Source organism: Macrobrachium rosenbergii, chromosome 51, assembly GCF_040412425.1.
Source record: "Macrobrachium rosenbergii isolate ZJJX-2024 chromosome 51, ASM4041242v1, whole genome shotgun sequence".
Taxonomy (NCBI): Eukaryota; Metazoa; Arthropoda; class Malacostraca; order Decapoda; family Palaemonidae; genus Macrobrachium; species Macrobrachium rosenbergii.
In genome coordinates, this window is record NC_089791.1 from 31,162,748 (window position 1) to 31,189,884 (window position 27,137).

At 41.9% G+C, this 27,137-nt stretch overlaps 2 long non-coding RNA genes across 2 annotated transcripts; one reads left to right on the forward strand and one right to left on the reverse strand.

Annotated features, from left to right (window-relative positions):
- Window positions 1-878: 878 nt before the first annotated feature.
- On the forward strand, window positions 879-11,710 carry LOC136833278 (uncharacterized). The gene is made up of 2 exons (XR_010851399.1): window positions 879-1,241; window positions 11,230-11,710. It is a non-coding gene; the product is annotated as an uncharacterized lncRNA (long non-coding RNA).
- Window positions 11,697-27,137, reverse strand: LOC136833279 (uncharacterized). The gene is made up of 5 exons (XR_010851400.1): window positions 26,401-27,137; window positions 24,105-24,256; window positions 21,563-21,655; window positions 16,491-16,545; window positions 11,697-14,916 (listed from the first exon to the last, which is right to left on the reverse strand). It is a non-coding gene; the product is annotated as an uncharacterized lncRNA (long non-coding RNA).

Genomic DNA, 27,137 nt, shown 5'->3' on the forward strand with positions numbered 1-27,137 from the left:
TTCAAGCACAACGAGCTACAGGATGTACCGTGTATAGTAAACGGGGAAGCAAATCGAGAAGAAACCTTGTACAAAAAAAGATGAGTCATTCTGTCTGTCAAAAAGATCGGTGCGTGATTCATAGCGGCGGCAAATCGGAAACCTTTGGTAGGCAGGTGATATGATAGGCGTTACAAATAGATGATGGCCTAACACATATGGGCTGAACACCTGACACATTGCTCCTCCTGTGATATCGCTTAGGTAATACGGTGATTGAGATGAACGATGCTGGGAGAGGAATCATGGTTAAGGAGAAAGAGAGAGAGAGATTGAGGAAAAGAGAGAGAGAGAGAGATTGAGGGAGAGAGAGAGAGAGAGGGACAGAGACAGAGAGATTGAGGAAGAGACAGAGAGAGAGAGATTGAGATTGAGGAAGAGAAAGAAGAACAGAGAGAGAGAGAGAAAGAGGGACAGAGACAGAGAGATTGAGGGAGAGACAGAGAGAGAGAAAGATTGGGGGAGAGAGAGAGCGTGTTCTCTACAGAATACATGCATATAAGTGAAATAAGTTAAGTGAGAATCTCCAGGCATACGCTTTTACGATTGATTGATTGGCTGGCTACCTGGCGTCAATTATTACGATCAAAGGAATATAATCTCTTGTGTAAGAGTGCTGAGTCTCCTCAGTGAGTAACACCTGCCAGGACATCTCTTCTCACTCTCATTTAAGTAGCTGCGCTCCTAGCTGAATACTTTCTGTCTCTTAATGACTGACTTGGGGACTTCCTTTCTTCTTCTGTTTTCTCCAGTCTCCTAAATTTCCTCTAGATCTAGGGAAATTGGGTTGGGGGGTGGGCAGAGGAGGTCTTGAACCGTCAGGTATGGAAGACGAATGAACAAATTCAGTAATATATATATTGATTTCCGCCTGCTGAGAAATCCTTAAGTATTTCGGCGGGTTGTGCCAATAGATGGCGTTGATGAGAACCAATACTCCTCTTCCGTTCCCCTTCCCTCTGGGGCCCTTGGGCCTTGGTTTGAGACTCCCTGAAACGACAGCTCCGAGAAGGTCCGTGGTGATGCAATTTCAACATGGCGACTATCAGCGAATCAGGACGAAACTCTTCTGATATTCTGAGGTATAGTTTTTAATGTGTAATTATTAATTACGATGTGCGTCGCAGAATGGCGTGGGGTTCCTTTTATAACCGAGTGGGCCAAGCGGAAGAGCCTGTTCGAATTTGTACCACCGATAAAAGGTAAATATGCTATAGGCCTACGACAACTCATACAGTTTTATTTTATATATACGAGTTTGTCCGTTGTATGGGGCAGTGTGTGCCAGAAATATGAGGCGGAAGTTACTTGATATTCGAGGTTAGAAAGCGCCTGAACGAAGGGCCTTGTGTGATATGAAATTAGAGAGGTGCCTCGGTTACTTTCAACTTATATTTTTAACCAGCTCTAAGTCATTCGGGAGTTTGGAGACCGTCTGCGTGAATCGCGGCTGGATTTTTTAGTTGGTTGATTTACTAATTGTTATAGCAATATTAATTGCACAGCCTTGCAATGAGAAGCTAGTGTCTGCTCATTTTTTATGAGTAGGCAGGGTGGATGAGACTATATAGAAGGCTGTTATCGTTACAGACACTTTCCATATGTGTTGGGAAGAGTAAGTTCAACTGATAAATATAAGACCAAAGCTATATATTTCGTTGACTGTAGGAAAATATATTTTTATATATAGAGAGAGAGAGATTGCAGGAGGAATCAAATGTAGCATGGTGCGAATATTTCACAATTGAGGGACTTAGGGTTCTTAAGATAATGAAATATAAATATTAAACTGATTTTTTTTTATTTAAAGACCTATGGACCATATAATTTAAATGTAAATTTTGATCTGACCGGTTGTAGCTAAAAACTTATTTATTTCAACTTAATAAGGTCTAGCCGGCATAAATAACTGATTTTTATACGTCTAGAAATTTCTGAGGCCGTAGTTTTTCGTGATTTACTGCGTTTTGTGTTAAAGATGAATTACCGAAGATGATTGTTGGAAGTTACAGGAGATAATTGTGAGAAATTTACCGAGTTTGCGAAATTTACCGAGATTGTTGGAGAAACGTACTGGAGATGATTGTAAGACATTGGCTGGAGACAATTGTGGGAAAGTTGCCGAGATAGTTTAGGTTTTACTAGACAATTGTGGGAAAATTTACGGAGATGATTGTGAGAAAGTTACCCGAGATAACTGCGTAAGATACCAAGATAGTCTGAGATTTACCTGAGATAATTGTGAGAAATGTTTACCGAAGACAATTGTGAGAAATATTTACCGAAGATAATTGTGAGAAATATTTACCGAAGGTAATTATGAGAAATGTTTACCGGAGATAGTTGTGAGAAATGTTTACCGGAGATAATGTGAGACATATTTACCTGAGATCATTGAGAGAGACATTTACCCGAGATCATTGTGAGACATATTTTCCCGAGATCATTGTGAGACATATTTTCCCGAGATCATTGTGAGAAATATTTACCCGAGATCATTGTGGGAAATATTTACCCGAGATCATTGTGGGAAATATTTACCCGAGATCATTGTGGGAAATATTTACCCGAGATCATTGTGGGAAATATTTACCCGAGATCATTGTGAGAAATATTTTCCCGAGATCGTTGTGAGAAATATTTTCCCGAGATCATTGTGAGAAATATTTTCCCGAGATCATTGTGAGACATATTTACCCGAGATCATTGTGAGAAATATTTTCCCGAGATCGTTGTGAGAAATATTTTCCCGAGATCACTGTGAGAAATATTTTCCCGAGATCATTGTGAGACATTTTCCACAGACAAATGTGAGACATATTTACCGGAGATCATCGTGAGAAACTGAACAATACTTAGATTTCTTATTTTTGCCTGAAAAATGCCCCAGGTCTCCAGTGCCTTAATATATACCTTAATATCTGCGACATTTCCCACAGCTAGCGGGGCTGGTCTCTGGCAACTCAATTCCGCTAGCTATAATTGGTTTGTAGTGCCGCTTCTAGTACCGAGGTCCTTCGTTTAAATCATTTTCTGGGCTAGATGACGACCTGTTGGAGCAACCTTTGTCCCATGTTCTGGCTGACTTATCAACAAATATTTGCTTTTGGCGTCAACTGGGCAAAGTGTTCAGGGGTACCATTCTGGAAGTTCCTGATATTGCCCAGTGGTCATCCTAGTCAGTGTTTCGCTCCCGTATCCAGGCCGCAATGAACGGTGCTTGCAGATTGTTTTTGAAGTTATGCCGCGACTTCCTGATGGTTAAGGCTATCCCGATGTAATTGTATGGTTGTGAATTCCACCCTACGATGAGTGGTTTAAAAGTGTGTTGATGATTGGGAAGTTCTGAGAAGCTTTGAAAGGTCAAATGCGGCTGACTCATATCTGGGTGATTGATTTAACACCTGTAAAGACTGATGAGCCGAAAAATAAGACCATATTGGTAAGACTGGAGGACAGATGTGAATTGCTGACGCATTGGGTTCTTCGTCAAGATGTAGAAGAATTCTAAGAATATCCTGATTAAGTATTTAGTCAGAGGATAATGAGCGGAATGCTCAAGAGAAAACTAGCGTAGTCGAGGCTCTGGAACGAACTAGACTCAAGTTTCTGACAGCAGATTTACAGAGGAGAGCTTTGTAAGAGCAGATGCTGCTCGTGAGATCGGTAATGTTGGCAACGCAACCATAAAAATTGCGTGGAAGCTTTCATCCAAATGTGTAGTACACCGAGTGTAGAGTCAAAGGAACAAGACAAAAGCAATATAACTTCCGAGAAATCGATGTTTGAAGAATGTTGAAGACTGAGAGAGAGATTTCAAGTATTTTTGACGAACCAGCTGCCTAAATAGTAAGGTATTACATAGTGAATTATGATCCATTTTTCTCTGAGAATTCACAAGAATCGCGACAAGGTAAAGCTCGGAGTTTTCTATTGCCAAAGGTTCGGTTGCACAGAACCATTCCTACGCAAATGTGCAGTGAAACATAGCAAGAGGTTTTATGAGTCTTAATATGAATCAGGTGCGCATCGAACGCAGCCATTTGCAGTGATACCCTGCAGATTGTTTCACTGAATAAGATCCCTGACTGAGGTCATCCTTTTAGCAAATGCTAGTCGTGCTGATAACCCTTCTTGAATTGTCGGGCTATGCAGTTTACTTATGTGGCACATACCGGTTGGGAAGATTTTTAACTTGGACTAGTTAAAGTTTTGTGGTTAATTTCCTTTGGATGGAAGTTTTGGCTTGTATTTCTCCTTTTTCTTTAAGATGTTTTGGTGCTACTTTGGCTCGTTATCTACGGTCACCGACTCCGAGGTGCTAGTACTAAACACCGTATGGTAAATGTAAAGGAGACGGTCGCACAGAGATATTGTTTCTTAGCGAACCCGCTCACAGCAGGGTTCGCTGTTCTTTACAAGAAGATTATTGGGTTCGTTATTCTTTACATGGGAATAATCGGGTTCCCCGTTCTAGACATGAACACTTCGGTACCAGACATGAACACTTCGGTACCAGACATTTGATCCCCCAGGGGCTAGTACTAAACAAGGCGAAATACATTTGACACCCCCTCCAGGGCTAGTACTAAACACGGCGAAACAGTGTAGATGAATCACTGTTTCGCCGTGTTTAGTACTAGCCCTCATGTGGAATTGGAGTTCGGACCGGAAGGGTTGGCCGTTCTTTACATGGGGATCATGGGTTCGCAGTTCTTGACGTGGGAATGTTGTATATAATACTTCGATCCCCGACGGGCTGGTGCTAAACACGGCGTCCCAAGGAGTTGCCGCCATGTTTGGTACTAGCACCGCGGAGTCAGGTCCGGATTTACATTGAGGCTAATGAGGCTGCAGCCTCAGGCCCCGGGTACTGAGGGTCCCCCCGATGAGGCGGTGATTAAGAAATAAATCAATAAAATAATTTAAGGAAAATACAATAGCAACAATCAAATAATAGTATTTTTTCATGTTGAATTTATGGAAATATATATAGTAAATATTAGTATTTTCATAGTTTATAAAATGTAAGTGATGCCATCGATTTTCTGTAACTACTTACCCACGACATCGGCAATACGCGTCTCATATGTAAATTATACAATCAAGTATATGAATTGTTCAATCTAATATTTTCATCGTTTTTCTGTTGCTCAACTTTGTAATGGAATGACCTCTCTTTTTAATACAGTATGATACAGCATAATAGATCAATCGTTTCAGTATAAATGAAACGCAGAACCTGCCGAAACATGACACTAACTACTACTGTTCATATCGAAACGTGTACCAAAACAAAATATGATAAATGTGTACGTGTCTGTCAAAAAGGCCACTGACCTGAAGTAGCCTCGGACCCTAAGTAGTGCTAGTCCGCGCCTGCACGGAGTGGGCGACGCGTATGGATAACGAGCCCAAGTACCGCCAGTGTTTTACTCCCTCCCCCTTTGAAAGTTTGTAGGCCGGCGTTTGTTTTCCAGTTTGCTCGAGTCTGTGATTTTATTACCCTTTCCAGATTTCTCAGCTGTTTTTGGCAGTCAGGGCCATCTTTTGGGGGTGCCACTTGCCCTCCTCAACACTCTGATTGGCCCCCACCGTCCCCCAAGACTCGGTTTGCCCCCTAGCCTTTGAAATAATAAAAATATTAGTAATAATACTGTACTTCCATTCATAATCTCTTGTTCCATCTTGCTATCCACCGTCTCCTAACAATTGCGTTTCATAGTGCAACTGCTTTGAGGTTTTCCTCCTGCTGCACTTTACAAACCTTTCTACTCTGTTTCCCTTTCAGCTCTGAATGACTTTGTAGGTCCCAGCGCTTGGTCATTGGACTAAATTCAGTATTCTCTTCTATTATTAAAGTTATCAACCACAGTTCCTTAACACAAGTGGTAATATAATCACATATCAATAGAACAAAAAGTTAAGTATACCTTAGTCTAACCAGGCCACTGAGCTGATCAACAGCTCTCCTAGCAACGGGACCTACTGTACAGCTTTTTGTGGAATCCGAACCACATTATGACGAGAAATGAATTTCTGTCACCAGCAGTAAATTTATACTTGAACCATTCCTACATAAATATTTGTGATATGTCACGAGATGAATTCAGGTATAAGTTTTTACTTTTTACTGATTTTATATTTATAAACAGTCAATACTAATTTTCAAGATATCGCATATTTTTGTATACAGTTTATTTTCAAACCTCATATAGCAACGGAATACGCCCAGATTAACCTTAAAGTTAAGTATACCTTAGTTTAACCAGACCACTGAGCTGATTAGCAGCTCTCCTGGGGCTGGCCCGAAGGATTAGACTTATTTTACGTGGCTAAGAACCAGTTGGTTACCTAGCAACGGGACCGACAGCTTATTGTGGAATCCGAACCACATTATATCGAGAAATTAATTTCTATCACCAGAAATAAATCCCCTTAATTATTCCTTGGCCGGCCGGAGAATCGAACGCCGGCCTAGCAGAGTGCTAGCCGAGTACGAATCGACCCGTCCAATGAGGAAGTAAGTCTGTTATAATTAACCATAGGGTCCTCGATAACAAACGGTTTGTTTCCTGTTAAAGATTCCTCCACGTTTGTAGCGGCGCCTTCTACTAATCGTCTTAAGTTTGCATTGTTACTTTTGAAAATACTTCCACCATTCCAGTCAGGTCTATGGTTATTGTTGAATGCATGAGTTAACTATTGCGCTGTTTTGTGAATGTAGGGAAAATGCTTATGTTCCCCCAAGAGTGTAGGATAGCTGCCAGAAATGTAAATAGATGAAATTCCCTAGTTGGGCGGTTGACCACTCCTTCAATCTTTTCAGAAGTTTACCTCGTCACATTATATGTTATAATTACTTATTTGAACTGAAGTTGAACCCAGGATAGGGTTCGAAAGCCTTTTTTATACATTTTTATCGAGTCTCACATTTTACCACTGATATATTATTGTGAACTTTAAAGTCACTCTTGCTCTCGGGATTGAGAGTTCTACACCATTGCGGCTAATCGGTATGGGGCAGATGTGCGCATGAAGACAACCGCGGTAATGGAAACAGGTGTTGTGCACCTGCTTGGCATCTCATCCTATAGCTAGGCAATTAATTCATGGTGAGTTGTCGTTAAAACAGTCATTTTTTTAAATAGACACAGACTCTCTCTCTCTCTCTCTCTCTCTCTCTCTCTCTCTCTCTCTCTCTCTCTCTCTCTCTCTCTCGTTAGGGAACTCACTCTCTCTCTCACGTTAGGGAACTCTCTCTCTCTCTCGTTAGGGAACTCACTCTCTCTCTCTCTCGTTGGGAATAGGGAACACACATTCTCTCTCTCTCGTTCATTAGAACACGCATCTTTCTCTTGCGTTAGGAAACACGCATCTCTCTCTCTCTCTCTCTCTCTCTCTCTCTCTCTCTCTCTCATTAGGGAACACGCATCTCTCTTTGTCATTCCCACGCTCTCTCGTTAGGAACTCTTCTCTCTCTCTCTCTCTCTCTCTCTCTCTCTCTCTCTCTCTCTCTCTCTCAATATTTTGTACATCTGTGTATGCCCACGTTTTCTACCGAAGCAGATTGCTCCAACGTATTTGTGTGTTTTCCTGGTAATGTTAAGCAGCTAACTAATTCTGTAAATTGGAACGCGTTTCCACCCCTTTGCTTTATATCTTAAGGCATTTTTCTCTATAAACCGGCCGTTGAGTACACTTTAGTTTTCATAATTAAAAGATGCAAAGTAGCTCCTGTAGACTAACTAATTACCGAAGACACTCAAAATATTCTTCCCGTAGGGGGCCAGTGCCATGCACACGGTGCACTGTAGGCATTACTCAAGGTTCTTTGCAGCGTCCCTTCGGCCCCTAGCTGCAACCCGTTTCATTCCTATTACTGTACCTCCATTCATAATTCTCGAAGTTTTCCTCCTGTCACACCTTTCAGACCTTTCAACTCTTCATTTCCTCTTCGGCGCTGATTGACCTCATAGGTCCCAGTGCTTGGCCTTTGACCAAAATTCCATATTCTGTTCCATTCTCGAAATATTAAAGTCAAACTTCGTCCGCGGAGACTCCTGACACAAACATTAGGCCCGGTCACTTCCGTTTTAGTTTGGGGGTAGGTAAAGTAAAGTACAGCAGCTACTGCGCCACATTCAAGTTGTTCAGTTTAAGTGAGACAGAATTTTTAAAAAATTATTTCCCGCCGTTCTTTGACTTGGAAACGGCCAAGAGAGACACATAGGAATATGAAATGGCTCGGACGTCATATTTATATAGTTGTCAGGGTTGAGTATTTACGTAAAATGCTTTTTGTTTTTTTTTTAAATGTCAATTAAGAAACTTTGACAAATCGAAAGTTTGTCCAGAGATATTTGAAGTAACGATTATAATTATAGTGTTCATTATTATTATTATTATTATTATTATTATTATTATTATTATTAGTCAGATGATGAACCCTATTCATGTGGAACAAACCCACCGAAGGGGCCACTGACCCGAAATTCAAGCTTTCAAAGAATATTATGGTGTTCACTTGAAAAAGAAGTAACGTTTGTCATAGGAAATAGGGAGAAAGAAGAAATCAGTTAATAGAAACAACAGTTGTTATGACTCAAAACAACGGGAACATTTGCCGGGATGAAATACAGAAAGTGTACGGATGGAGAAGTGGCTAGGTAATATACTACATTTTACCTCGTGCTGTAAGCGTTGTGGTAGGTGTAAGGTGATGGGAAATTTGTTTTTGATTTGGTCATTCAACATTGCTTTATATAAAATAGGTAGTTAAAAGCTTTTTTTTTCTATAAATTGGGTAGTTAACTATATTCTCTGTAAATTGAGTATTTAAAAGCTTTTTTCTATAAATTAGTTAATTAAAAACTTGATATTTTCCATAAATTGATTAAAAGCTTGATTTTTTTGTGTTAATTAGGTAGTTGAAAGCTTTATTTTTTTTTAATTAGGTAGTTAAAAGCTTGATTTTTTGTTAATTAGGTAGTTAAAAGCTTGATTTTTTGGTGTTAATTAGGTAGTTAAAAGCTTGATTTTTTCTATAAATTAGGTAGTTAAAAGTTTTTTCCTGTCAATTAGGTAATTTTACGAATGGAGATGGGTGATTATTGGAGGTATTCAATTTTAGACATCAGCGTTCGATTCTCCGGCCGGCCAATGAAGAATTAGAGGAATTTATTTCTCGTGATAGAAATTAATTTCTCGGTATAATGTGGTTCGGATTCCACAATAAGCTGTAGTTCCCGTTACTAGGTAACCAATTGGTTCTTAGCCACGTAAAATAAGTCTAATCCTTCGGGCCAGCCCCAGGAGAGCTGTTAATCAGCTCAGTGGTCTGGTTAAACTAAGGTATACTTAACTTTAAGGTTAATCTGGGCGTATTCCGTTGCTATATGAGGTTTGAAAACAAACTGTATACAAAGATATGCGATATCTTAAAAATTAGTATTGACTGTTTACAAATATAAAATCATTAAAAGTAAAAACTTATACTTGAATTCATCTCGTGAAATATCACAAACGTTTGTGTAGGAATGGTTTAAGTATAATTACATTATTATTATTTTATTTTTTGTCTATCACAGTCAACCTACTCGACTGGGTGGTTTTCATAGTGTCGGGGGGTTCCGGGTTGCATCCTGCCTCCTTAGGAGTCCATCACTTTTCTATGTGCGGTGTTTCTAGTAGCACACTCTTCTGCATGAGTCCTGGAGCTACTTCGGCATCTAGTTTTTCCAGATTCCTTTTCAGGGATCTTGGGATCGTGCCTAGTGTTCCTGTGATCAAGGATAAAATTTCCACTGGCATATTCCATATCCTCCTCATTTCGATTTTCAGGTCGTGATACTTTATTATTATAATTATAATTATTATTATATTATTATTATTATATTATTATTATTATTATTATTATTATTATTATATTATTATTATTATTATTATTATTAAGGTAGCATTGGAAAGCTGCCCACTCGTATTGGGACTGGATTAATACCATCGTTTTGCAGATGTTAAACTTTACAGCACTTAATTTTATTATTATTATTATTATTATTATTATTATTATTATTATTATTATTAAGGCAGCATTGGAAAGCCGCCCACTCGCTTTGGGACTGGGTTAATACCATCGTTTTGACAGCACTCAATTTTGAGCAAAATGTCAGGCTAATCGGCCACAGATGTTACCTGATCATTCTGAAAGTGTGATAGAACGAAATAGCCCGATTTTTAAGTTAAGGCTAGATGATTTAAAATGCGATTACTACGTAACGTACACTTATTCAGGACACGAGGAAACTTATATAATTAAGAAAAAAAGGTAATTTTAAAATATTAATTGTTGCAATTTAAAAACAAATTGATAAGTGAGCGAATTGTAAGTGAGACACTGATGAGGGTGTGTAAGTCAACTGACATATGAAATGAAAAACTTTCATAATGTATAGCTGAGGTAATATAATTCTAGAAGGATTTGAAGACTTAAGGCAGAGTGAGGGAGATACTGCTTAAAATATAAGGCTGTGTGGGTCATGAAATCTCGGTAACACAGAATTAGGAGGGACAGAACAGGTTAAAGAGGTCAAGAAAAATATAAAAGGAGCTGACGAAGTAAATCTATACAATGGAGAGTTAGAATCAGTTAAAAAGTATATGTAAAGGGTTAATGTATTTTCAGGTCAAACTTAAACAGTGTTGTTGATGAAGTTCTTAAAGGGCTATTTTAATATTTTGTTATAAGATTTGGATGTTTGTGGAAAATAGACGAATCATTTGCAAAAGATTGTCCACCTTTCAAGAATAATTTTTAAATGTTGATTACATTGAGGTAACCGACTTCTATTCTCTAAATTTCATCGATGCTCTCGAATATTATTGTGGCTTTCAATTTCGATGCAATTTTATTTATACTCTAAATTTGAATGCATTAAATTTCACTTCATTTCATTGAAGCTTTAAAAACTTTTAAGAGTTTTATCTCGTTAAGGACTAAATTACCAAAATTTTATTTCCTTGAATTATTTGGCAAATTCATACCTTGCATGATTTAACGTGATGTGCTGTAGGGAAGTTAAGCCTCGTATTCAGTAATTCTGTTCAATCACTGATTTGAAACAAGTTTCAGTTCATAAACCTAAATAAAAATTTGAGATTTTTCTAATATTGTACCATTTCTACTTTCAGATTCGATGCCGGAGAGCCGTGGGTTCCGGTGTCTGTTCTGTACAGCAAGAGAAAAACCGACCTATTGGTGGACAGATTATGTTGCTGCGACCGGACTGAAAAAAATGGATGATACTTCTCTTTGTAGTTCAGCAGAATTCAGATTCACTGACCAAGGCAGCAGGTTAATATTCTTGGACATTTATGGACGGGAAATTTGGAACCACCTGCTGCATTTCTTCTGAACTATTACATAATAATACTACTGGTACAGCAGAATTCAGATTCACTGACCAAGGCAGCAGGTTAATATTCTTGGACATTTATGGACGGGAAATTTGGAACCACCTGCTGCATTTCTTCTGAACTATTACATAATAATACTACTGGTACAAAGTGGAGCGTCATTGATATTGTCACCGGACACACTAATAAGTGGAATGAAATAAGCGTTTTGGTACCTGTTACTAGAGGAAAAAATAAAGATCTTTGTTACGTGTAACAGACTTTTGTTTCTATACTTGTCTTTAGTAATTTATACATTGAAATTCTGGCTCTGAGGAGAGAAAATATTTTAATCACTGAAGGAGGTAGAGGGAGTGAGGGTGTTCTCAGCAGAGGGAACCATTTCACCAAAGTGGAGATCAGATATGACGAATTTGTAACAAGCGTTTCAGTGGACATATGGCTATTCAAGTGTGGATTGCCATTTTCTTTGATGCATTTCTATTTGATGTTCCATTTTCCCTTATCACGGATAAGGAGCCTCTTGCTCGTTTTCTATGCACAGTTGTCAGGTAGTGGTGTAAGAAAATGCCATAACCTATCCTGGTGTTTTCAGTGAGTCACGATGCACCCCTCGCGTTTCATTGAGAAGCCAGATTGAATATTTGGGATAGGTACTGAAAGACTAAAAAATTTAAGTGCAGCTACTAAGAGTACCCATAAATTCATTAAAAATATCATGAGGGAATAAATTCTGCATCACTATGACACGCCAAGGTACATCATGGCTGACGATAACGACTGGTTAAGGCGGCAGCAACTAAAACAGTTAGTATTTTCCTGCCCTTGTTATATGCCCTAAACTGACCGTAAAACCACTTAACAGATGACACGGAGCCAGGCAATCTTCGAAAATGTTTTCATACTGTCAAAAGTAAATGAATTGTCAGTCAGGTAAAACAAACAAAATCATCAACTAATAAGTAGATACGACCAGGCAATGGGTCTAAATGAAACGATTCCCTGCTCTCATATAAGGAGTTGACTTCACGCAAAATAAGTAAACGGACTTTCAACCATTTTGGAGCATTTACATCTTAGGTCAAATGTGGAAACTGACTTTCAACCATTTTGTGGAAGGCATTTACATCTTAGGTCAAATCAAGGAAACTGACTTTCAACCATTTTGGGAGCATGTCCATCTAAAAGTCAAATCAAAATATTTATATAAGCTATGAGCATCCAAAATATTCGTTGCTTAGCAACTAATTTGGTTATCAGCAACAACCAGTGGGAGGGGATGGGGTGCCTGTTAAGACTGGACGTTGGCCACACAAGTCATTCTTGAACACCACAGTAGGCCTCTTGGGGGATACGATTATATTCCTCAACTGACCACTTCACTGGCTCCAGACGACGTCACACACAGGACGAAACGTCCCTTGACAGATTATAAGCCCTCCATGTAAGAGAGATCGAGTCAGGTCAAGAGGACCCGTGATGTGAAAGACTGAACTCTCCAGACCATATCAAGGTTTCTTGCAATGATGATAATCTCCAGTACGCGTGACACTCAGCTGATCTTACTGATGTATAAGACTTTACTCTATGCTCATTTATCAGAACTATAAAAAATGGTTACCACTCTCAAATGCAGAATCTATGCTAATGAAAACTAAAATGCTATATAACTGAAGTCACTCTACGGAGATAGGATTAGACTCAACATGAATGGAGCCCTTGAAATATTGTATCTGCAGACTTTCTCAACCGATTTATTGAAGACAATAGTAACCAGACGTTAACGATTAAACACTCAACCATACCCCATCCCCACCCACCCCCTTTCTCTCACTCTTGCCCTTCCCCCTCCCCATCGTTGCTTGGGAAGTCGTTCTTTACCAATGATTATTCCTGCATTCGTATTGAAATCTTGCCTTTTATTATGTCCACACAAGCCCTCTACTCTAATTCCTAGTTAGGAGAGACAAGTAGGACATACACCGATTGGGACAGAGAGAAGAGAGAGAGAGAGAGAGAGAGACCACCAAGTTCCCTAACAACGAGAGAGAGAGAGAATGGGGAACTTTTGAGAAGAGTCCAGCCACTCTGTCTATAACCTCTGATCGACCCTACTTCAGCAAGTTCTTTTAGAAATAATAAAACACTCCCCACCTTAGAAATATTATCCTGATTACTGAACAACACAACTTCCCGTGTAATGAAAGAAGTTCATCAGACACAAAAGAACTTCCTGAATTGGTCACCGTGGTGCTTTGGCTAAGAGAACCATTTCTGGCACAAGGAATGACACAGGTCTCAAGGACCTGTGGTGCCTATGCTGTGATCGGCATGGGATTCTCTTGGAAAAGTTATGAGAACCTCACAATGTAATGAAAAGATGTTTCATCTTAGCAAACCCTTGGATGACATTGCACAAACCAAATGAATTTACTGTAATTTTCATTGACCACATTCTCAATAATAAAATTTATTATAATTACCACTGCAGCTAAATTAATCTAATTCTATAAATTAAAATTTAGAGGGGTATAACTGACAAATTGAATTATGGAAAAATGGAACTGGCTTTCTCATATAGCTTATAATGATAAGTCTCATGAAATAATTAGAGAAAAAATCGCCAGTTTTACAGAAAGTCTAACAGCTCATGTAAGGACATGCATTTCCAAATCTTAAGGTCTACAAGTGACGACGAAAAAGACAGAATCTGTTTAATTAGGTTTTGGTATCCCCTACAAATGTCAATGAATATACCATTTACTTCTTTGATTACCCAATATGTCTGACAGTATGAAAAACAGAAATATGCCATCATTATTCTGTCATCTGTTAAGTGATAATTGCATTAAAACATAATATGACAAGTGAACAGAAAATGTTATATCAAGAGTCTTGGGTTCTTTTGCAAAAAACTGTCTTGCTGTTTCCATAACCTTTTGTTTACTCAAGTCATACCAAAACCTGAACTCAGGCATAGAAAACGAGCATGGGGTTCACCAATGACTAGAGAAAACAGGGAACATCAAGAAAATGCATTAGGAAAATAGAATCTCCTTTTCTGGACAAACAGATGTCCACTGAAATTTTCAGTTACAAACTCCACGAACTGATCCCTCCATCTGTAAATGATTTTTCTGCTCAAGAGCAATTAAAGAACAGGACCAGATTCTCTATTTTTCTTCCTCAAGTGTCTTCTTCAGTGATGGTTCCTTGTGTGAGGCTACAAAATTCTCTTCAGTGCTCTTGAGAAATGTTCTGCTCCATTATAAATGGTAGCAGTTACCAACATGGAACTGGCCTCCCCTCCAGCCATGGTATCTTGCATACTGGGAAGGCCACCATGCTAAGCTTGCCATATCTCTGAAGATAGGTCACGTCGTGGAGTTATGGAACTTCACCTTCAGTAAGAATGACACTCCAGAGCCTGGAAGGAGCCAATTCCGGCTTTATTACTGAGCCCTGTATGGTAAGATGTAAGAGTTCCCTATTCTGCTTTAGTACCTATCGCTGTTCATCTTTTAATCAATTTCGTGACGTTTCTGGCAACTGCTCATTAACCTTTTTAAGCAAGGATGTTGAACATATGTGGCTATCATTCAGAAAAGCACATTCATCCCTTTTAAGCAATGATGTTGATACTAAATCGATAAAATTCTGTGACTAACATTAAGTCTGAGATCACTATAGGGTTATTTTCACTAACTAGAAGTTGGCTAGTTTATTTCCTATTCTTTACCAACTCTAATTCCTAATAAACTCAATAACAAAGCACTACACTTACAAAAAATATATAAAGTCTAATCAATAAGCAATTTTGATTATCTCGGGAACAACCCCATTTGCCACTCCTCAAATTTAAGTTTAAAAAACTTGGAAGAAATGCCACATAATTCCAGAGTTACACAAAATATTCAAGTCTTACCTATTGAAGGATGCAATATTAACGGAACCACTCAATCTTTGATGTGCTTTATCAAGATTCAATTAGACATTCTGTTATAAATACATTCAAAATATACCACAATAACCTCAATTAGTGGCTTATTTTCCAACTGTGAGGATCTCAACAGCCACTGTCCTCAGATTTTAATTTAAAACACTAAAATTATTGAGCTATATAGTTAATTTATCTATGGAAGTGACATCTAACCAGCTGATTTCTCCAAAACTTTAATGAAATATAACACAATCTAATAACTGGACTGAAGCACTTTACACAATTCTGACAGAAAATTGTTCTTTCTGGCTTTACTGAATAATATGCCTTTTACAAGTTTACAAGGAAATGGTCCCATTATCCTTAACAGGAAAAATTTCTTTAAAGACTTCTGGCGATTCAGCAGCTCCCAGAATAAATGTTGGGAATTTTACACTTGTCATAGCTACAGTCCAGTGGAACAAGTCATTCAATCGTTAAAATCTCACTGCAATTTACAAAATTATAAACCTGTCCAATATATACCTTTGATAAATTAATTTCCACTAGATTTTTCGAAGATACAAAAAAAAATAATGGATCTCTATAAACGGACCTGTATTATAAAAAAATAAACCGTTTTATACTGTTCTCTTAAAAGAAAAGGTCTAGCTCTTTAAAAGTTTATACAATATTCGAATATCTCTCTTCAGATAGAGAAGTCTTTTGAAGTTCTAACGCTTACTAAAGTAGTTTTTATTTGCGTAATTTTCACTTAATAATTAGGCATTCCTCAAGATAGCATTATTTGTATCAGTAAAGTCTGTCAGTGAAATGGTTTTCTTTAATCCACTGGCCAGGAACTTTGTTTTCTTGCATTCGATTGGTAAAGTTAATGCTATTGCCAGTTTTGGTGTTGATCAGAGACTGTTGAAATGTAGCTACTCCAAGATCAAGAATAACTTTACTCATACGTCTTCGGAATACTATGGAACCAGTACTAGAGCTAATAATTATCAATGTTTCACAGTTTGTGCAAAGTCTAATGCAAATAAGTTTGGAAAATGTTTTGTCTATCATAAATTAACCCCTATGAAATCTATTGACGATTATTTACCTTGGTTGTCAAGTCCATTGTATAGGGAAACATTTTCCAGTTCCTTTAATTTGGTCTGCTCAAGTGTAAAGTCACCAATTCGGCGCCAGGATAGTGTTTCGCGGCGCCATTACTAAGTCTCCGCTGAGCTTGTTTTCTTTGGTGACTTCCGTTTCTTCAAGCTCAATTAGTCACGCCTAAAACGTGCCAGGTCACGCATTTTTAATCATTTTTACTTTATGGTATTTATACGAATGTCACACATTGTGTATCACATGTTTCTTCATTCAGGCATCAAGACTGTATCTATATTGTAGTCTCTGTATGTTTTGTATTGTAATTTGTACTCGTTCACTGTATATTATTGTTTATTGTTTCGACCTCAGGTCACAGTGTTCCATTGTCTCACGGCCCGGCGTCAGTTGGCCGCAATATAAGCCGCCTGATCTGTAATAAACCAGCAGTAACCTTTACCTGCTCGTTTCTTTGACACCTTACAGTGGTGACCCCGGAGTATCCCGAGCCATTAGTGGACTCACACGGCGACTCAGTCTTGGCTCCAGGGTTTCTCCAAAACGCTCTTAGCGGCCTAAACACGGCGCTGTAACCAGCGTTTGAGCTGCTGACTCTCGTCGGCGTACCCCCATCAGCGTCACTAGCGGACACGGCGCACGCGAAAGTGCTTTTGACGCTGAAAGTATCCTACTCCAGTAAGGGGTCAAAGGAGCGAGCATGGACGCGATATCCCTCCTTCATGCAGTTAAACGCGACCCTCGCGGACTCCGAGGTTTACCTACCTCCCCCAGCCGCAGCCGCCCCGCATCGAGGCCCTCCCGCAACTCCACACCAGCGCCGAACACACGGCACGGCCGGGCACACAATCGCGGGCCCCCTTCACCTTAAAGCTGCCGCCGCACGCAGGGGAACCCATCGAGGTGGCTGCGCAGGGTGGAGAGCCACTTCAGAATCGCGGACCTCACGGACGAAATCCTACAGGCCCGACACAGTGCTCAACGCCCTTCGGAGGGCGTGTACAACAAATTCATCTCACCAAACACTCACCCTCACATACAGCACCACAAAAAAGTTCCTCCTCGAAGCTTGCTCCTGCCCATCTTGAGCAGGCCGCCCGTGTTATCGACCTTATGCCAATCCACGCCACGACCTCAATCCAAGAGACGCTTGGGGCATGGTCGTAGATCTCCTGTCAACACCAGTCTTGGGTGGCACAAACAAGCGGCAGGAGATAAACACGTGTAAATTTTCCTTCGCCAACTCCTCCCGGAGCACGCACAACCAGATCGTCACCCTACACCATGCCTGTCGAGGACCCTCAGAGGCGGCACAACACCTCACAGACTCCGTCAAGGCTTCACAACGGCTAAAACCGGCCACTCAGCCGGTCAGCCCGTCCAGCCTGAAGAGGACGTAGAGCAGCCCGTCAACGCCATCGCCAACAGACGTCCACCGAACCACAGCAGACGGTGGTCCCCGGCTTCTGTCGCTCTCACAAGTGGTCGGGAAGGACGCCTGAAACCGCCTGCCGCCCTGCTCGTTCAACCGTTCAAAAACGGGTGGCGTGACCAGCAGTGGGGACAGGCCGCCATGGCAGCCGAAGAACCCAGGGCCTCAAAAACAGTAGGTTTTACGTCAGCGACACCGTCTCCGGCAGGATGATGCTGGTCGACACAGGAGCCTTCAAGTCGGTCTTCCCAGCATCCAGAGAGGACCCGCAACCAGACACCAGACCCGCCGCCTTCTGGCGGCCGCCAACCGAACCCCATCTCTCCCTACGGCACCAGGCTCCTGTCGATCTCCATCCTTGGCCAGAGTTACTCCTGGGACTTCATCGTCGCGACGTAGGAACCCCTCCTGGAGCCGATTTTCTGGCGACTTCGGCCTGCTAGTCGGCGGCGCAAAGCGCTCCTCGATCCCGACTCCTGGATCTCTCCCGTTAACGGCCGGGACCCAGACCCACCATCAGCGCCGTCGCCCCCCACCAGTATGCACACCTTCTGTCGGAGTTCCCCGAGGTGTTTAAGCCCGAGCCGCCAAGTCCCGGGGCCCCAGCCAAGCACTGCATATACCACCATATAGTGACTAAAGGGCCCCGACACGCGAAGTTCGCAGGCTTCCTCCCTCGCGCCTCAGAGGCGAAAAAGCATTCGCGGAGATGGAACGGATGGGCATCTGCAGGAAAGCCTCCAGTCCATGGGCCTCCCCCTCCACATGGTGCAGAAACCGGACGGCTCCTGGAGACCCCGCGGCGACTACAGGTGGCTCAACATTGCAACGGAGCCCACCACTACCCTCTGCCCAATATGCAAGACCTCCACGGCCTCCTTTTCACGGGCCAAAATATTCACTAAATTGGACCTTCTTAAATCTTATTTTCAGGTACCTGTTGCGCCAGAGGACATACCAAAGACAGCCATCATCACGCCCTTCCGGGTCCTATGTGTTCGCCTTCTCCACCTTCCCGGGCTGAGGAACGCCGGGGCCACCTTCCAGCGGCTCATGGACAGCATCCTGGGGACCTAAAATTCTGCGTCTGCTACATCGACGACATTCTCATATTTTCCAGGTCTCACAGCGAACACCAGAGGCACATCAGCAGTCCTCCAGCCTCCAAGAAAACGGCCCGTCGTCCGTTTTTGACAAGTGTACATTCGGCGTCCAGAAAGCAGAGTTCCTGGGTCACGAGGTATCTCCGACAGGCGTCCGCCCCTCTTACATCGAAGGTGGCAGCCGTAGAAATAAGTTCCCCGACACCCACCTCCATCAAGGCCGTCCAGAGTTCCTTGGGATGGTCAACTTCTACAGGCGCTTCATCCCGGGATCGCAAGACACCACGGCCCCCTGACGGAAGTCCTAGAGTCAACCGGTCCCTGTCTTGGGGACCCAGCCAGCAGCAGGCCTTTTCCCTGAAGGCCGCCCTCACAAGGCAACCGCCTTGGCACACCAGGATCCCAAGGCTCCTCCAGCTGACGACAGACGCCAGTAACGTTTGCCTGCGGTGCTGTTCTGGAGCAAATCATCAAGCGCCCCAGCCCATCGCCTTCTTCAGCAAGAAGTTCAGTCCCGCAGAGTCCCGATACAGCACCTTCGACAGGGAACTCTGCGCGATGTACCGCAGATTCGGCACTTCAAGTTCCTCCTGGAGGGACGCCCTTCACAATCTTCACAGACCACCAGCCACTGGTTCACGCCACGAAGCAGGGGACGATGGTCTTCCAGACAGCAGCGCCCACCTCTCAGCCATAGCCAATTTACCTGTTCCGTCAGGTACCTCCCCGGCAAGAAAAATCCCGTAGCAGACGCCCCTCCAGAGTCGAGTTGAACGCAGTGCAGCTTGTGTAGATTACCAGGACCTTGCCAGAGAACAGGCCGCTGACCCAGAAACCCCAGCATACCGCGACCGCCATCACATCCCTCAAGTGGCGGGACGTGACCCTCGCCCCGGAGGCCCCAGCCTGCTCTGTGACATCAGCACAGGCCAGCCCCGCCCTTGGTTCCAGCCTCACGCCGCCGCCAGGTATTCGACATCATCCACGGCTCACACCCCTCCGCAGGACCACGCCAAACTGCTTTCAAAAAGTTCGTCTGCACGGGTGCAAAGGACGCCACAGCCTGGGCAAGCAGTGCCTGCAGTGCCAGACCAGTAAAGTGGGTCGTCACACGCAGTCGGGGGTAGGCGGTTCCCACAACCAGGGCGCCCGCCGACACATCCACATCGGCGCCGTGGGCCCCTTCCCCATCAGGCGGATCCAGATACCTCCTCACGGTGGTAGACCGTTCTGACGAGGTGGCCCGAAGCCACGCCCATGCAAGAAGCCCACCGCCAGCGCGCGCGCCGAGGCCCCTGCTCTCCAGCTGGGTTAGCCGTTGGCGTCCCGGACCACATCACAACCGACAGGGGCCCCGCTTTCCTCTCCGAGCTGTGGTCTGCCTGGCTCAACTGCTGGGAACCACGCACCACACCACCACAGCCGCACAACCCAGCGGCCAACGGCCTGGTTGAACGTTTCCACAGGTCCTTAAAGTCATCCTCATGGCCCGGCTGCACCGCCGAGGACTGGAAACATCAGCTGCCGTGGGTCCTCCTCGGGTTGAGGACCGCCCCAGAGCCGATGGCACCCCATCCGCAGCTGAACAAACCTGGGGAACCCTCGTGGTGCCGGGAGAGCTCGTGACGGATGATCGCCACTCCCCCATCTCTGCAGAGGCCCGCGACGTGGCCGGCAAGTTCGCCTGCAGGCGCCATACATAGACAGAGCAACCACCTTCGTGCCGCCACAGCTGTCATCCGCCACCCACGTCTTCGTCAGAGTCGACGCCGTCCGTCCACCACTAACTAAGCCCTACAGGGGACCCTTCGGCGTGCTGGAGCGGAACAGCAAGGCGTTCCGCTGGCACTTCAGGCAAGAACGACTGGGTTTCCATAGACCGCTAAACCCGCCTTCCTGTCGGAGAGTCCCGGCAGCGACGCGAGCACCCTTCCGCCCAAACGCACTCCAGCACGCCCTCACCACCGCAGGGCGGCCGCCCCAGGAAGGGACCGCCCAAACAGCAGCCTCACAGGCGGGAGGCCTCAGTTATCCTCAAGGAGCCGCGGCACCTTCAGCGTCCCACCAGGTACAGGGGATTAATCAGACGCGTCCCTCGTCTTGGGGAGTATTTAAAGTCACCAATTCGGCGCCAGGATAGTGTTTCGGCGGCGCCATTAATTAAGTCTCCGCTGAGCTTGTTTTCTTTGGTGACTTCCCGTTTTTTCTTCAAGCTAAATTAGTCACGCCTAAAACGTGCCAGGTCACGCATTTTAATCATTTTTACTTTATGGTATTTATACGAATGTCACACATTGTGTATCACATGTTTCTTCATTCACAGGCATCAAGACTGTATCTATATTGTAGCTCTGTATATTTTGTATTGTAATTTGTACTCGTTCACTGCATATTATTGTTTATTGTTTCGACCTCAGGTCACAGTCAATTCCATTGTCTCACGCTCGGCGCCAGTCGGCCGCAATATAAGCCGCCTGGATCTGTAATAAACCAGCGATAACCTTTACCTGCTCGTTTCTTTGACACCTTTACAATAGGAGTTAAGTGTTGTTGAAATACAGTACGACACCATGCACAGGTTGTAACTGTCCCGGCTGACTATCCCCAATGCTCTGATGCCTGGAAAAGAAATTTAAATATTAGGTTTTACAGTAACTGATTTTCCTGACATAACTACTGATAAAGCCCCATCAACATCCCCAGACTTTGAGAGTATATCAAATTTAAAAACATCTTAAGACCAGACTATGTTGATGCCACGAGAACAGAATTGTCATGAAGAAAATCAGTTTCAGTTGGTGATTTTTTCTACTTCATACATACAGCTTCTCGTAACAGAGATCGGAATGCGGGGTATGCACTGTGAGAATGTCACTCAAACACGTCTTGATTACTTTCCACCTATCCCACTAGCCACCGACCTAGTGCTCTATCACAGTGCAACTAGCTTTGATTTCTCAAAACGACTGCCACAGTTTTCATATCAGGGGACTGAAATTTAAGTTTATGGTAGGAAATAATTATAAATAAGATATAAATCACAGGCAAACGCTGCAAGATGTCACACCCCAACGACTGACATTAGCCAAATCACCCACTGACGATAACCTTGAGGAACCTATAACTGCAGCAAGCCAGTGATAGCAACAGCCTACCACTGCAGCAAAAACATGACAACTACAGACTACAACTGAAAAAAGCCTAAAATATATCACAACATACATCCTCTACAAGTCAAAGATAACTGCAATAAATCCCCAACAACCTACAACTGCAGGAAAAACAAGGTAACCTGTAACTATGGCAAAACCAGTACATCTGCCTTGGACAGAAGCAGGCAGCGAAATACCATAACAACCGTCAACTGCAGCAGGCTAGCAAGGTGCACAGAAGGTCATGACAGTCCTCAGACACACGAGCAGTAAGTACCCTTGTTAACCATCAGGTCACAACACCAGCACGAACAGGACCATGAATATGGGAGACTACATCTGAATCACAAACGTGACAACCAACAATAAAACCTATCACGAAGTTATACTCCAGAAGCCTGCATGACATTCACATTCTTTAAACCTACAGCATCATCCTCTGGGGATAATAACCATTCCTGGTCAGGTTTTTTGTTTTACTGTTTAACACTGAAAGCCAGTAAAAGCTGCTCGTTCATAAAACAAGAACAAAACTAAATATATAAGCAAAATAATACCTGCAACTATATTTGCGTGGATAACTTGTTCTCAGGTGTGTTCTGATTTTGTTTCCTAAACATTAGACCTCCCAGTTCCATATACCCAATGATAATTCAAGTAATGGCATGCCTTTAGCCTTCAACCGCAATAGAATGTCTATAGGAAAATAATCCGGTCCAATACTAAGAGCATCAAAACTAATTTTGCTCTCTTGAAAGGAAAGCTCATCACCAGTAAATAGCTATGCAAGAGGCACTTCCTATGTTGTTTGGAATTTTATGATGCTACCTAACCTAACACTTGCTTTAGTGGGATCTGCTGCTTTCAGACCTGGTCCCTTGTTTAATATATTCCACAACAAGTTGTATGGTAAGGTAGTTCTCACATGCTCTACTGGTTCACTGAAACCTTGTACAGATATACTAGCATTGCGGGCTCTCCGAGATAAGCTATTTAATGGCAACGGTTTGAAAAAGCACTATGGGAAAGGTAGGCTGTTATTTTGCTTCAGACTTGGCAGAAATTGAAGAGCTACACAGGTCAGAGGCTCTGCTTAAGTCAATAGCGTAGCTGCCATTTAATAAAAAAAAAATAACCTTACTGGACAGGGAACGGCAGCCATAGCCATTTAGATTAAAATTGGTTAACTGGCACTCTAAGAGGGTGGGGTGTGAGGTCATCAGGTATGTTGCTGTCCATTCAGTTAGGGCAAGTTAGGATGTAATCTCCTGGATTACCATTATAATATCAATAATAGGTTAGATATGCTCTATTCACATGCCTTATTTTTTCAGTTCTCGTACATCGCATCACCGCCGCTGTCCCTGGAAGTTGCATCCCTACTCAGAACTTTACAAATTGCATCCCTACTCAGCACTTCAAAACATCTTGAACGTTTATGCTAGTGTGGGTTATAATTAACAGGCCACCAAACAAAACGTTTTGGGGGCCCAAGGAAAATTAATCAAATCAACACGTTTCCCTGCCACAAAAGAAAGATACCTCCTAAATAAACCTGCTGATTAAAACTCATTCTTGGGTACCTTTAAGAAGAATTTAAGCTTATCTCGAAAGCCTTTTGCAATTGTCTGCTTCTAAAGTGGTAACGATTCAAATCTTGGAAGGCTACGTGAACCCAGATACCATCTTTTAGCGAACCATAGTGAAATTACTGGTTGGAATAGTTTTCGTAATAAAAATTATGACGTTTGCAACGGCGGGCCAAGATTCCAAGAATGAATAGGTCTAAAAGCAGACTCGTTTGCAGACTTGAAACCCTACACCAGTGCGAAAATATACACCACAAAATATGCAGTTCCTCCAGAATTAGACGAAAACAATTACAATTATATAAACAAAACAAATAAAAACCTTACCTGGATAGGTTAAGTAGCCATGACGACGATCCGACCCTGTCACTCAAAAAAGTTCATAAACCATAAGACGTCCGTCAGACACCTACCGTTCTTTGAGTTGCCATTTTGTGAATTCTCAGGCATATAATACATTTACGACGCTCTTCAACTAGCTGGAAAATAACAATGGTATATAGTGACTTTTAATCATTATTAAATATATAGCATAAGTTAAATATACCAATATATAACGTATGTAAATTATTTTGAAAGCAGTTATTACCTGCACCGTTTTTCGAGGGAGTCGACTACCGACATCTACTGACCAAAGAAACAGTTAAGCAAATATGTTAAAAGTCTACTACAACATTCCTATGAATCAATAGATCGTCTCAAGTTATCTGGTCCAAGATGCACTTGAATGTTGGTTTCAGAGCCTTCAAAATTGTTAATCCAAGGCTTTGCAATAACCTTCCACTTGGTAGTAGCAGAACTGGAGACTACACCAAGCTTTTTAACAACTCCCTCTTATCTTCCGAGTGAAATGATATTGTGGATTTGCCAATCAATATGGAGTATGCCGCATGATTCTTGGAGTTTGTGAAAGTGCTGGTTCCACACAGCCCCTTCGGTGGCGGTAACATAAAACCTAAAACAGATTTTCTGCTGAGCTAGGCCTATCGTTTTCGGGTAGGTATTGTCACATTTCCCGTGTAATCTTTATAATCTCAAAATAAACAAGGAAAAAAAGCAGCAAGAAATTATCAATGAAAAAAAGTTTACTAGTCTCAACAGCAGTAGGAACTGGAATTGTAATACAGAATTTAGGCCAGAGGCCAAGCGCTGGGACCTATGAGACCATTCAGCGCTGAAAGGGAAATGGGTTGGCTGTAATTCCTCTTTGTTTTTTCCTTTGGTTGTAATGCAATTAAACAGGAAACATTATTGAACACTGGCTTGCAGCCTCAGACAGAACAAATCTACAGTATTTCAACATGTTTTAAATTCATTTTGGCTTATGGCCAAAAGTATCATGTATAAACAGTGATACATTTTATTTAGAAAAATCTGGACGCAGAAACCAACAACAGGAGCTGTGACAAGATAAGTCTAAATTCAATGGTTACAGCTGCATTTCTGAGCTGTTTTGTTAATGTCTACGCATCATAGTGACGACTTATTGATTGGTCGATCTCTTTCCTTCTGCGGTTTTTGTCAACCTCCCTGAAGGAAGAGGAGATATATTTGCTGATTTGCCCAAGTGGCCACGCCGTCTCCAGAGCACCTACGGACTTGTTTCACAAAAACACTCCTTTTCACTGTTATTTTAACCTCCCAATATCGACATAATTAAAATATAAGATGTAACATGACGAAAAATTCATGACCTCAACCAGATATACTTCTCTTAGCGTAATCACAAAAAAATAGAATAAATTAAAAATACACCCAAGGAACCATTATGATCTTGCCATTAGTGATTCAGTGACATTTAAATAGCAAGACAAACCAATATTGGCCTATAACTCTTGTGGCATTATCTGAATGACAGATGGCTTGATCTATTAAAAATGAACAAAGTTAAAGGACTACTTAAAGTATTAATGTCAATAAACCCCAGAAAGTCACACGAAATTTGATCTAAACAACTTGATTTTAGGTGATATAGAATGATCAACTGACGTTTTAATCATATTTGCCCAATCTCTCCAAACAGTCCCTTAATAAAACTAACTTGCTTCTCTCATAATCACTCCCTTCAAATGAAAAATGTACCATTCCTTCCCTTATATCTTCCTAGTACCATCCCTCGCCCCGTCTTCCCAGATATGATTACAGAATAGCGGAAACAACTTTACTAAACGACTGTATGAAGTCACAGTGCTTTTGAGGGCTCCTTTGCCAACTGCAACTTTACCCATGATCTTGGAGCAGCCAAGTCTCACTTTCGCTACAGGTTACTATTCATTACCTCCTCCCTTCATGCTGCTTATCACAACGACAGGCTAACAGAGATTTTAAGGACAAGACGCCATGGACCCAAGATGGCAACTGGATTGACCGGCGTTCTGTAGCCCAGCCTGCAAGTGCTGCTGTACTTTGCAGTCTAGCTACCCAACTTCTTTAGCTTTGCTTTACTTTTTACCCATTATCTGAAAACAAATCCTTCAGGCTAGCTCTGTGAGACACTAATAATAACAAATTTCACCTAGGCGAAAAACTGTCAAATTTCTAGCCTAAGCCAGCCACTATCTGCCTAGGCTTAATGCAAATGTAGAGTAACTTACTATCATACTAAGACTACAATGAAACTTACGTTTTGTTTGCATCACAACTTAATGGACTTAACTGCCTTTTTTATGCTTCCTTTGCCTGCAATTGCCGGTTTACGATATATAAAACAGAGAAAAGGCAAACACTGTACACCGTATCACCTATTCCCGGTAACTGTTGCTATCTTCTTTATTTTCCAACCAAAGAGGATTCTCGTTTTTTTTGGCTGGATCTGATTCGATTGATTTTGATTTATGGATCTGACAGAACAACTCGTTTTCTTCCGTTTTCACTGTTTTCCGAGTTACCTCTGTCGAACGGAAATATGACGAAAGCAAAAGACATGTAATCTAGGTTTACACATAGAAAATGACCTAGTACAACATAATCATTCAGCAAAAGAAACTTTAATAAGCTTAGAGTTTTTCAGTTTTCAGAGGTCCAGTTCCAGAGGTGCCTCCTCTTACCTCATGCATAACATAGATTTGATCAACTATAGTATTTAACATTCCAATATAATCATACATGAGTCTGTAGCTGGTGAAGAAATCCAACAAAAAATTAAGATGGCAACAAACGGCAGAATTGATTTAGAATAGTCTACCATTAAAATATTACATTTTCTTTAATTCAACTGAATGAATATTATGAAAACTGATGTATATTTTATGGTAAACTACGGTAAAAATTCACCTTTACCTACGACACGAGTAAGTAGATATGCAGGTTATTTGCGATATCATTAAAATGCAAAATTATAGGAAACGCCAAGACGCAGCA